At 42.6% G+C, this 10739-nt stretch overlaps 1 long non-coding RNA gene across 2 annotated transcripts; it reads left to right on the top strand.

Annotated features, from left to right (window-relative positions):
• Positions 1-2128: 2128 nt before the first annotated feature.
• On the top strand, positions 2129-8707 carry LOC142251324 (uncharacterized). Of its 2 annotated transcripts, XR_012725306.1 has the most exons (6): positions 2129-2190; positions 4486-4565; positions 6891-6963; positions 7954-8001; positions 8443-8530; positions 8622-8707. It is a non-coding gene; the product is annotated as an uncharacterized LOC142251324 (long non-coding RNA). The 2 variants fall into 2 exon arrangements; XR_012725307.1 differs by lacking the exon at positions 4486-4565 and having other exon boundaries at positions 2131-2190.
• Positions 8708-10739: the final 2032 nt, after the last annotated feature.

Raw genomic sequence — 10739 nt, 5'->3', positions numbered from 1 at the left:
TAGATGTAGTATGAGGAAGGGTTGAGAAAGCTGTCTCCTCTCAAACCAAACACTATGTACATTGTCTCTAGACAGTGAGCTGCTTATCAGAGTTGGAGACATGATTGGGCTAGGGTTCACACCCTGCTGTATTCCTGGCAGTGATAATCAACTGGTGATAAAACCTTCATTATAGGTAAACAGAACACAGCTTGATAAGTGACACATGAATTCAGTGTTTTAAACCCTACCTCATTTTGTCTTTACATTATATAGCAAAAACTTGCTGACACATTCCCTTTAAGATATGCTATAAATTCTTAAAGCACCACTCCAGTGTTTTTGGTTTTTTTATTTTGGCGCTGGAGTTGTGCTTTAAATGTTAGTACACTGTCCCCTGCCACCATCTTCATCTTCAAGTGTCGTTCCAGTTAGCCTCTGGCGATTTGTGAGCTGCCCGCAGCTCCATTCTTTCATAGAGTGGGCCAGAGGCTACAAATCAATGCAACTCTAGGAGAGCCTTGATCTGGTCTCGTTCTGGCTCTCAAAGAGATGCATTGGGAGCTTATGACGTAATTCTGTCCAGTCACAAGTTTGCTTCACAGTACCAGAGCTGAACCGAACAAGGATATAATCTCTGGCAAATAAGTATAGGAACGAGGGCAGGGGACGTACACATAAAGGGCAACTCTAGTGCTGAAGAAAAAAAACAAATGCAGTAGTGGTGCTTTAAGGTAGGAATACACTTTTAAAAAGCTTCACAGCTTTAGGACTCACATCACTGTTTAAATCAGATAAGTGCATTCCAAATTTTTTATTGAATGAAACATGGACCATTTTTATTCAATAGGGCAGTGCTGATGCCTGATTTTTTTTTTAACTGACAGGAACATTGTGATTTCATTCTGAAATCGGATGTCTCTCATCCATTCGAGGCTATTGGTGGACGTTGTCGGACTGCATTTGGATGACATTTGAGTGCAGTCTTATTACTGCAGACTCGCACAGTGGAGAAATTTTGTTCTGTATCTTTTACTGCTACAATCAGAGCACACTAAGCTGACACTTATCAAACCGTGATCAGAGTTTGGAGTGTTACTAGCATAATCCATTTGATTCTCTCAGATGGGAGAATTTACAGTTGTGTGACCCTCCCCTTATAGAGAGACTTCTTGCTTGGAGCAAAAGTGCTGATGGTGCATGTTCATCTGTGCTACCAACATTTCTACTACACTTCTGAGGTCTCCTTATGTTTTACCTTATTTATTCTATTTAGGGACTCTAGCTCAGTCATTCTGCAGACCAACTGATGTAACAAAATTTATTTTGCTATAGTATTGGTTCTGGAAACACATACGTATATACTGTACATGTCTGAGATGCATTTATTCCATTGTGCCCAGTATTCAGGTTATTTATGTGGCCTTTACAGCTATGCTCTATTTTTAGAGAGCATACTGCTTCTTATCAATGCTAGTTACATTAAAAAAAAAATCAGTCAGTCTGAGGCTACCCTTTTCATTTAAGAGTGGATAGCTTCTGGTGTTTTTCTTTCTTTCTAAATAACATCTATTAATAAAAGTGTTCATAAGTGTCCTAACAAAAGTCCGATCTTAACTTCCGTGTGAAATCTTGGCATGCAAAGCGGAATCCCAAAACTGAGTCCCCCACATCCATAGCTGCCGAATTCTTTACTAAGTAGATACATAACGGTCGCATCATTAGTGTGGCTTCAGTTTTCTAACCTCTGGGTTAGTGCAAAGAGTGAGAAAGGCAGTGGAGGGCTGTGGATCCTGTTCTGTATGCTGGGATCTTACAAGCTGAAAATTCAGATGTGACACTAGCGATAGTTGGGTTCTTTAGGGGCCATTACGCACATTTGTTTAGTTTTTATTAAATACCCACTTTTTTTTTCTTAACTCTATTTGTATTTGTACTTTTATTTTCATCTTGCCTTCCAAGACCCATTGTTTCTTTCTAATTTTCTGTCGATAAAAATGTATGAGAGCTTGGTGTTTTAAGGGGACAAACTATAATTATGAATGATACCATTAATGTTACCATATAATATACTGAAAAATGGGATGAGGAATTCCAGATGAGATGAAATGAAGAAAAAAAAAAATGCAATTCCACCTTTTTGTTTTTTTAGGTTTTGGAATTTCACTGTTCAGTGTGTGGTAAAAATGATATGGAAATATAGTTGCCCAGGTCAGTCCAATTTTGACAATACTAAACATGCAACAATCATTTAATTCAGAATATTGTTAAAAAAAAAATTTTTTGCTATGTATATATAAAAAACTTCAAATCACCACCCTTTCTCCCATTAAAAATAAGGGGGGGGGGGGGGGTTTGGTATTGTCGCAGTTATAAAAGTGAGATCTACCAAAATATAGAATTAAGAAGTATAATAAGTAATCAAAGCAACGCAGGTACACTAAATTGTTTTCAATAAAAGCCATCAACTCGCTGTGCAAATAAAGTCCTCGCCCAGCCTCATCGACACACAAAAAATGTTGTCTCAGAAAATACCAGGACAATGCAAAAAAGAGCATTTAATTGATTTTAAAAAATATTCTGAATGAAATGATTGATGCATGTCCTGTAAAAACAAAAAAAACCCACTTTTTTTGGTTAACTTTTTTTTTTTTAGAGACTATACTTAATAGGATTACTGAGATGACAGGAGCAGGGGCCTGTAGCAGACTCCTGGTTGCCATGGTAACTCATTGTCCTCTTCGATTGTGTCAGGGGAGGCCTAGGCACACAAGAACAAGCGCACTTTCGATTTAAATGCAGCTGACAATGATAATTAAATGGTTAATGACCGGAGCTCACCCTTGGCTGCGGCTGTAAAAGACAGATGTTGACTATGTGAGATAGCCGGTGTGTGGATGGAGCTCTGCCCCTGAGCCCCCTCCACACATGCGAACCCCTTCCCAAGACATTAATTCACAACCTAATATGGTAAGGGGTTAAATAAAAACAGCCCCAGACTGGTGATGGGTTCTCTTTAACCTCTTTACCCCTGAGCCTGTTTTCATCTTAATGACCATTATGTCACTTTATGAGGTTATAGCTCTAGAACGCTTCAGCGGATCCCGTTGATTTTGACATTGTTTTTTGTGACATATTGTACTTTATGTTATGGTAAATTTAGGACAATATTTTTTGCGTTTATTTGTGAAAAAATTGGAAATTTGAGACAAATCTTGCAATTTTTAACTTTGGATTTTTATGCCCTTAAACCGGAGAGTTCTATCACACAAAGTAGTTAATAAATAACATTTCCCACATGTCTACTTCACACCAGCGCAATTTTTGAAACAGATTTTTTTTTTGTTAGAAGGGGTCATCGTTCATCAGCAGTTTCTCATTTTTACATCAAAATTTACAAAACCACATCACATTTGAAGTGACTTTGAGGGGCCTAGGTGACAGAAAATACCCCAAAGTGATAAACTGCACCCCTCAAACTGCGCAAAATCATATCCAAGAAGTTTATTAAGCCTTTAGGTGCTTCAAAAGAGCTAAAGCAATGTGGAAGGAAAAAATGAAAATTTTACTTTTTCCTACAAAAATATTACTTTAGCCCCAATTTTTTTATTTTGACAAGAGTAATCGGAGAAAATGTACCATACAATTTGTTGTGCAATTTCTCATGAGTACGCCAATATTACATGTGTGGTGTAAAACTACTGTTTGGGTGCACAGCAGGGCTCGGAAGGGAAGAATCACCATTGACTTTTTGAACACAAAGTTGGCTGGAATCTTTACCAAAAGCCTTGTCAAGTTTGGAGAGCCCCTGGGGTGCCTAAACAGTGGAGCTCCCTACAAGTGACCCCATTTTAGAAACTAGACTCCTCACAAACTTTCTCTGGATGTGATATGAGCACCTTGAACCCCCAGGTGCTTCACAGAATTTTATAACGTTAAGCCATGAAAATGAAAAAATACATTTTTAACTACCAAACTGTTGCTTTAACACTAAATTTTTGAAATTCACAAATGGTAACAGGAGAAAATGGGCCCAACAGTTTATTGTGCCAATATCCCATGTGTAATTGACAACTACTTTTGAGGCACTGGACAAAGTGAAGAAGGGAAGTTGCGCATATTGGAGTGCAGGTTTATTTGGAATGGTGTTTGGGTGCCATGTCACATTGAACAGCAGATAATGGGGGTAAAGCTGGGCTCAACTGCTATATAGGACAGGTGCTTGAAGGAAAGTCTACAGATAATGTGATAGATCCCAAGCACTCAATCAGACAAAGGTAATGCAAAAAAGTTTTTTTTATTTTTGAATTATATGCAAAAAGAAAAAATGCCACTACCGATAGAGCAAAGCCAAGCCTAGACTCGATTACCTTAAGAATCGAGTCTACAAATGGCGCACCTCCTCATTTCCTTCGGAACGCAGACCTTCCCATGGAGGCAATTACACAAGTGCCTACAGCTCGGACAGCGATCAGAGTTACTCTGGTCCCTCCTCTTCTTTTTTAGGCACCGGTCCACCAACAAGAGGCAAACCAGGAGGGGCAAGAAACAGGGCTCCACCACACAGAATAACCACGCGGTCCCAGGTAGGGAGAATATCGTATACAACATTTCCTCTCTAACACTTTCACAAATAGAAACCAAGGTTCTACAGAAAGGCCTTTCTTTCTGTCCCACACCCCCTCTCAACACCTTCACCTTGGAACAGGAACTCAACCGATTCTTTAGAAACCTTCGATTGAAAGCTCACTTTTCCACCTCTCACAACTTTACCAACATCAACCCTGTGGTCCCCACAATGGACTCCTGCCCATCAACCTCCCTTACTCTACGAGAATTGGGCCTCAATCACCCGAGCACTTTCCAACCCCAGAGACACTACCATTCAATCGAAACCTATATAGCCTTGGTCAAACGTGACATTGACAAAATCACAACTGACATTGGACACGGACGCATGCACCTTCGCTACACCATGACAAGTGATGAGTCGAGAGCCCTTCTTGCACTGAAAAATAACCCCCATCTGGTCATAAAACCCACAGATAAAGGTGGCGCGGTCGTCGTCCTTGACAAGTCTTATTACATATCTGAGATTAAGAACCATCTTAGTGACTCTACAACTTACACTCCTATCCCACGGGACCCCACCGCAACCATCCGCTCTATCATTCAGGACCTTGTCAACTTCTACTCTAACAATGCCACAATCGACCATAAATTATCCAGTTTCCTAATCAATCACCCCATCACACCCGTATTCTATACCCTCCCCAAAATACACAAAAACCTCACTTCTCTCCCTGACCGACCAATCGTTGCCTCAACAGACTCCATCCTATCACCACTGGCCCGCAGCCTGGAAAAAATACTAACACCCATTTCCTACAAACATTGTCTAATGCCAATCATCTTACTGATAACTGTTTTTTGGTCACTATGGACGTAACCAGCCTATATACCAGCATTGATCACCATGGGGGCCTCCAAGCCGTCCAATGGTTTCTCAATGCATACACCGATTTTGACAACTTAAAGAAACAGTTTTGTTTGGATGTCCTAAAGGTAGTCCTAGAGAACAATTTCTTTCTCTTCGAGGACACTTTCTACATACAGCGCAAGGGGACCGCTATGGGGTCCAATGTAGCGCCCCCTTACGCTAATAAAATTTGAGGAGGACTTCATCTATCCTCACCGCCTCTTCTCTGGCAACATCCCCCTTTGGAAACGATATATCGACGATATATTTTTCATCTGGACCGGCAATGAGGAATCACTTATTGAATTAACGATATTAACACCATTTCCCCGAACATCTCATTTACGTTGCACTACGACCATGATTCCATAAATTTTCTTGACACTCTAGTCATCATGGACTCCGACGGTAAAATATCTACCGACATCTACACTAAACCCACCGACAAAAATAGTCTTCTTCTATATAGCAGCTGCCACCCGAAGCACATCAATTAATTCCTACCCATCTCTCAACACTGTAGAGTGGATAGAATTGTCTCCAACCCCACAACTTGTAAACTCCGAGTACTAAGTTTCTAGTCAGGGATTACCCCCCCGATATGGCATCCACTACCACCCCTATACGCCACCCAGAACTCAATAAGAACCCACGGATACCATTTGTCAACACCTATCATCCGTTCTCTCCATCCTTCAGTCAGGTCATCAAAAAACACTGGTCTATTCTTGGCAGTGCATACCCGGACATCACAGAATTTCAACAGCCACCACTGATCTGCCATAAACGCGCTCGTAACATCAGGGATACTTTAGTTCGAGCCGACATTGGCTCCTCCCTGAGTAAAGGCAGACACACCACGCATGGGTACATTCCCTTGGCCACACCACGCAAGGGTACATTCCAATGTCTCCATTGTGTCCAATGCTCGAACGTTACAAAGGGCGAATACTTTTCACATCCTAGAACTGGCAAACAGTACCCCATTAAAGGCTTCTACACTTGTGACACCAATTTTGTTATATACCTGATCAAATGTCCCTGCGGTCTCGGATATGTTGGGGAGACCACCCAACATATCCGAGACCGCATCAGTAAACATAAATCTACTATACGCTGCGGCCAGACTATACTTCCCATTCCAGCACGTTTCTCTGCTAGAGGGCACTCAGTGTCCCAACTTAGGTTTCAGGTGTTGGAACATGTCCCATTGCCCAGAAGGGGCGGCAACAGGGTACAAATCCTCCGGGACCGTGAGGCTTATTGGATACACACACTACAAACTCTGGAACCATTAGGCATGAACAGAGAGTATGAAACAAATTATTAACCGTGTTTAGATATATACTGTAAGTATTTGTGTTTGTATTTGTGTGTTCTAATTTGCACATCCTGTATACCCAGTAGTCCTAACCCTTTTTCTTTTTTTCAGAGGTACTGACCACCTTTCTCACAGGCAGGATCCAATTCTCACACCTTCCCTATGGGCACCACCTTTCTACAAGGTAGCATTTCTAACTTCTTCCTTTCCAGGTTCCTACTTTACCGGATCCACACACTTGTCAAACCATACACTTGGGTGACACCACATACACTTTATATAGTAACCCGCGTCCCTTCACTCTTTTCAAACATCTATTCACCCTATGCCCCCAGGTCACATATGGTTCACATTTGCGCATACTCCCCAGAACCCCTCATTTCTCAGATTCACATATCCCCCCCTTCCCCAAATAAACATCCCCTTTAAGTTATCTGCTCCTCCCATAACCAATCTGTCCACAGTTATACACTTTCCCCGTTATACTCCATTCCCATATTCTATTAGTACATCTCCCTATAGGAACTGCATATGTCATCTCTTCCTTCCCACACAGTTTGAAACATCCTCTCTATTTCGCTCCATCCCTCATTCCACTAAGACATCTCCCTACAGGAGCTTTACATGTCATCTCCCATCCCACTCAGTACGTTACACGCACTGTTTCTCACACAGACTTCACATGCCCATCCCTCACTCTATGCCCAATGAACGTGCAGTGAGACATTTGCATAATCACTGACGTTGCATGCATGGACCTGCCCAGTCCTGTGTTTCCCTCATCCTGCCCCTGTTATGACTCAGCGCGCGTGCGCACACAGCACACACATATCGTCCATTCATGTGTCTACCTCTCCCCCCGATGACGCGGCGCGCATGCGCAGATGCGCACCCGCGTCACCGCTGACGTCACGCGCGCACGCGCTATGACAGTTGTGACTCATACCAGGAAGTGGCATTCACCTTTAAAAAGCCGCTCCGCTGCACACAGCAGCGCCACACGCCTCCTGCCTGCTCCTCTGGGACTCTGTCCCCATTCCAGGTGCCCATAAGGTAAATCTATGCCACACTGTATGCTTTGCCTCTAATTGTATGCTCTGCCTCTAACTGTATACATATACATGGTTCTCAATACAGTTACTTAACATTATCTCAACCTCCTTCTCTCCCTCAGGCACTTCCTCCACCTCTCCTCTAGCCTCTCGCTTCTCCCTGACTATGGGTATGTTTCATATTACCTCATACTTTTCATATTATGCCTGTATATCATTGTTTAACACAAACCTGCATATAATCATTTCCATGCCTGTTCATGCCCACAATATGCTTGATTATACTAACAGTAATATGTCTCCTTACTAGCCTTTCATTGTCTAGTCGGATACCTCCTCCTGGTGCTTGCCCTCTGAATACACACATATTATTGTAATAATGCCTATTCCTCTGATTGGTTGTGATTACTTACCAAGATGTTGTCCAAATCAACACTGTCCCATTATAGGACTGTCTGTGTTAATCTATATATTGTGCCCATATAACATTTTACTTACCAATTATTGGTATACTCACTCTTGATTTTCTGTTATACCAGCACACGCTTGTATTTGCTGTACGGCCTGTTTACACTGTGCCTGTGGTGCTTAATTATACCTCTCTCATTTAGCGAACTACGCCTGCAAAGCAAAAACGCCTTACCCGTGGTACAATCCTCGGACGTTTGACTCGTCCATATTCCATGGTCTCTCACAAACGTATGTGTACATACATAACTTGTAAATATGTAAATTTTTGGTCACAATTTGTCACTTTTGGTGTGTAAATATTCTTTATTATTTCTTGTAGGCAAGACCTTGACAAAGGCCTAACATCGGCCGAAACGTTGGCTTGGCTTTGCTCTATCGGTAGTGGCATTTTTTCTTTTTGCATATAATTCAAAAATAAAAAAACCTTTTTTGCATTACCTTTGTCTGATTGAGTGCTTGGGATCTATCACATTACATTGCACAGGAGAAACCCCACACAAATCACCCCATTTTACAAACTGCAGCCCTCAATGAATTCAACCAGTGGTGCACTTAGCATATTGACACTACAGGTGTGTCGAAAAATGTTATACTATTGGGTGGTGAACAAAAAAATAATTAGATTTTTACCACTAAATTGTTGTTTTAACACCAAATTTCCAATTTTCACTAACGGAATAGGTAAAAAAAAAAAAAGGGCCCCTTAATGTGTTATACAATTTCTCCTGAACATGGCTATACCCATCTGTGATTGTACAGTACTGTTTGGGGATATTGATCGCAGTATTTATGAGGTGAAATAGCGAGGGACATTGTGGAGACTGTCCACTGTGAAGGCCAGGGTTGGGCTGTTGGGAATGCCGATTTCCTGGTGGCAATCGTGACGGACACAGCTCCAATACCCGCGCAATTGCTAGTAAGTACATATATGTTATAGGTCGGTAAGTACCTCCGATCTAGAATGTACCAGTATGCCCAAGGTCGGAAAGGGGTTAAATACCAAATGCGTTCATGATCGCTATCACAAAAAAAAAAAAAGGAGCCTTCCTTACCACAATACTAATGCACTTACAGGAGGCAGTAGACCCCATGATAAAGGCGGAGGGAGCACAGGAGCAAATTACTAGTGGTTGGGGGTGATTGCCTAGTAAAATAAATGCACATAGTTGAGGCTTGTAATGGGCGCCAGTCACACATAAGTGTGATGTACAATGTCTGGATTAGAGCCCATTGATGATGCCCATACTATTAGGCTACGTTCCCATATTCAGTATCTGTTAAGTTTTTGTTTGTGCAGAATTTCTGCACCATCTCCGTACTTTAGTTTACTTGTATTTTTTATTGCGTTTTTGTGTGTTTTTTTGAAGCTGCATTTTTCTCGTGTTTTTGACTGTGTTTTTTGTCTCTGTTTGGTGTGTCATCCTTTAAATAAAGGTGTTTTGCTTTTGAAACGTCCTGGTATTAACATCAGTAGGTGCAGATTACATGCGTTTTTGGTTTGTTTCCGCTGTGTAAACACACTAAAAATGCATGTGTCTATTACCTGCAAATTTTCCTCCTCTAATGCAAGTTTATGAGGAAAATCTGAATAGAAAACTTAAGCGTTTCCACAAGACATGTTGCAGCTTGGGGAAACGAACTTCAGGTGAGGTTGTGGTTGTGCAGCATAAAAAAGAAGCAGAGTAGGCATGAGATCTCTATAAATCCCATCTACTTTTTTTGTACTGTAATATGCTGCATCCAGAACGTGAGGAAGGCCTAAGCCACACGGCGAGAAAATTGGTGCGAGTGGAGTGCAATAAAACATCGCATTCCACTTGGACCAATTCTAGCCTGTGTGTCAGCGCACATGAGCGATTATTTTCTCAGCCCTAATCGGACCGAGAAAACAATCGCAGCATGCTGCGATTGTAAAGCAAGACTCTTTTCTCTCGCACCCATTCAAGTGAATGGGGCGAGAGAAAAATCGCACTGCACTCGCGGTACACCGGTGTACCATGCGTGCAGAGCGAGAATCGCAATAACCGGCCTCCCTCCCCTCTGCAGCGCCGGCCCGCCCCCCCCCGCAGCTGAGGTCCGCTCGCATGGTCGGACCGCAGTCGCAGGAATACTAGCATGATACTCGGCTCCTGCTGTGCTGCCAGCGTGAGCCGAGTGTCATGCGAGCATCGCAGTAGTGCCCCGTGTGGCCCCAGCCTAACACAGATCAGCCGACCTGTTCCTCTAAAAAGCGCTGGTGAAGTGGAGATCAGCCTGCACCTGTTAACTATTTAAATCCCGCAGTTGTCGCGGGCGGAGGGGTTGGGATCGCCGCTCGCCTGGGAATCGCTGGCGCTCGGGTACGGTGCTTCTGCTCCTCGGTGGCTCGAGCACGGGGCCGGACCCGGGGGCTCGAGCAGCGCCTCCTCGCCCACGAGTGAAAAGGAAGGGAAGGTTT

This window comes from Anomaloglossus baeobatrachus, chromosome 9 (genome assembly GCF_048569485.1).
Source record: "Anomaloglossus baeobatrachus isolate aAnoBae1 chromosome 9, aAnoBae1.hap1, whole genome shotgun sequence".
In the NCBI taxonomy this organism is placed as follows: domain Eukaryota; kingdom Metazoa; phylum Chordata; class Amphibia; order Anura; family Aromobatidae; genus Anomaloglossus; species Anomaloglossus baeobatrachus.
This window is presented reverse-complemented; position numbering and strand designations above follow the sequence as displayed.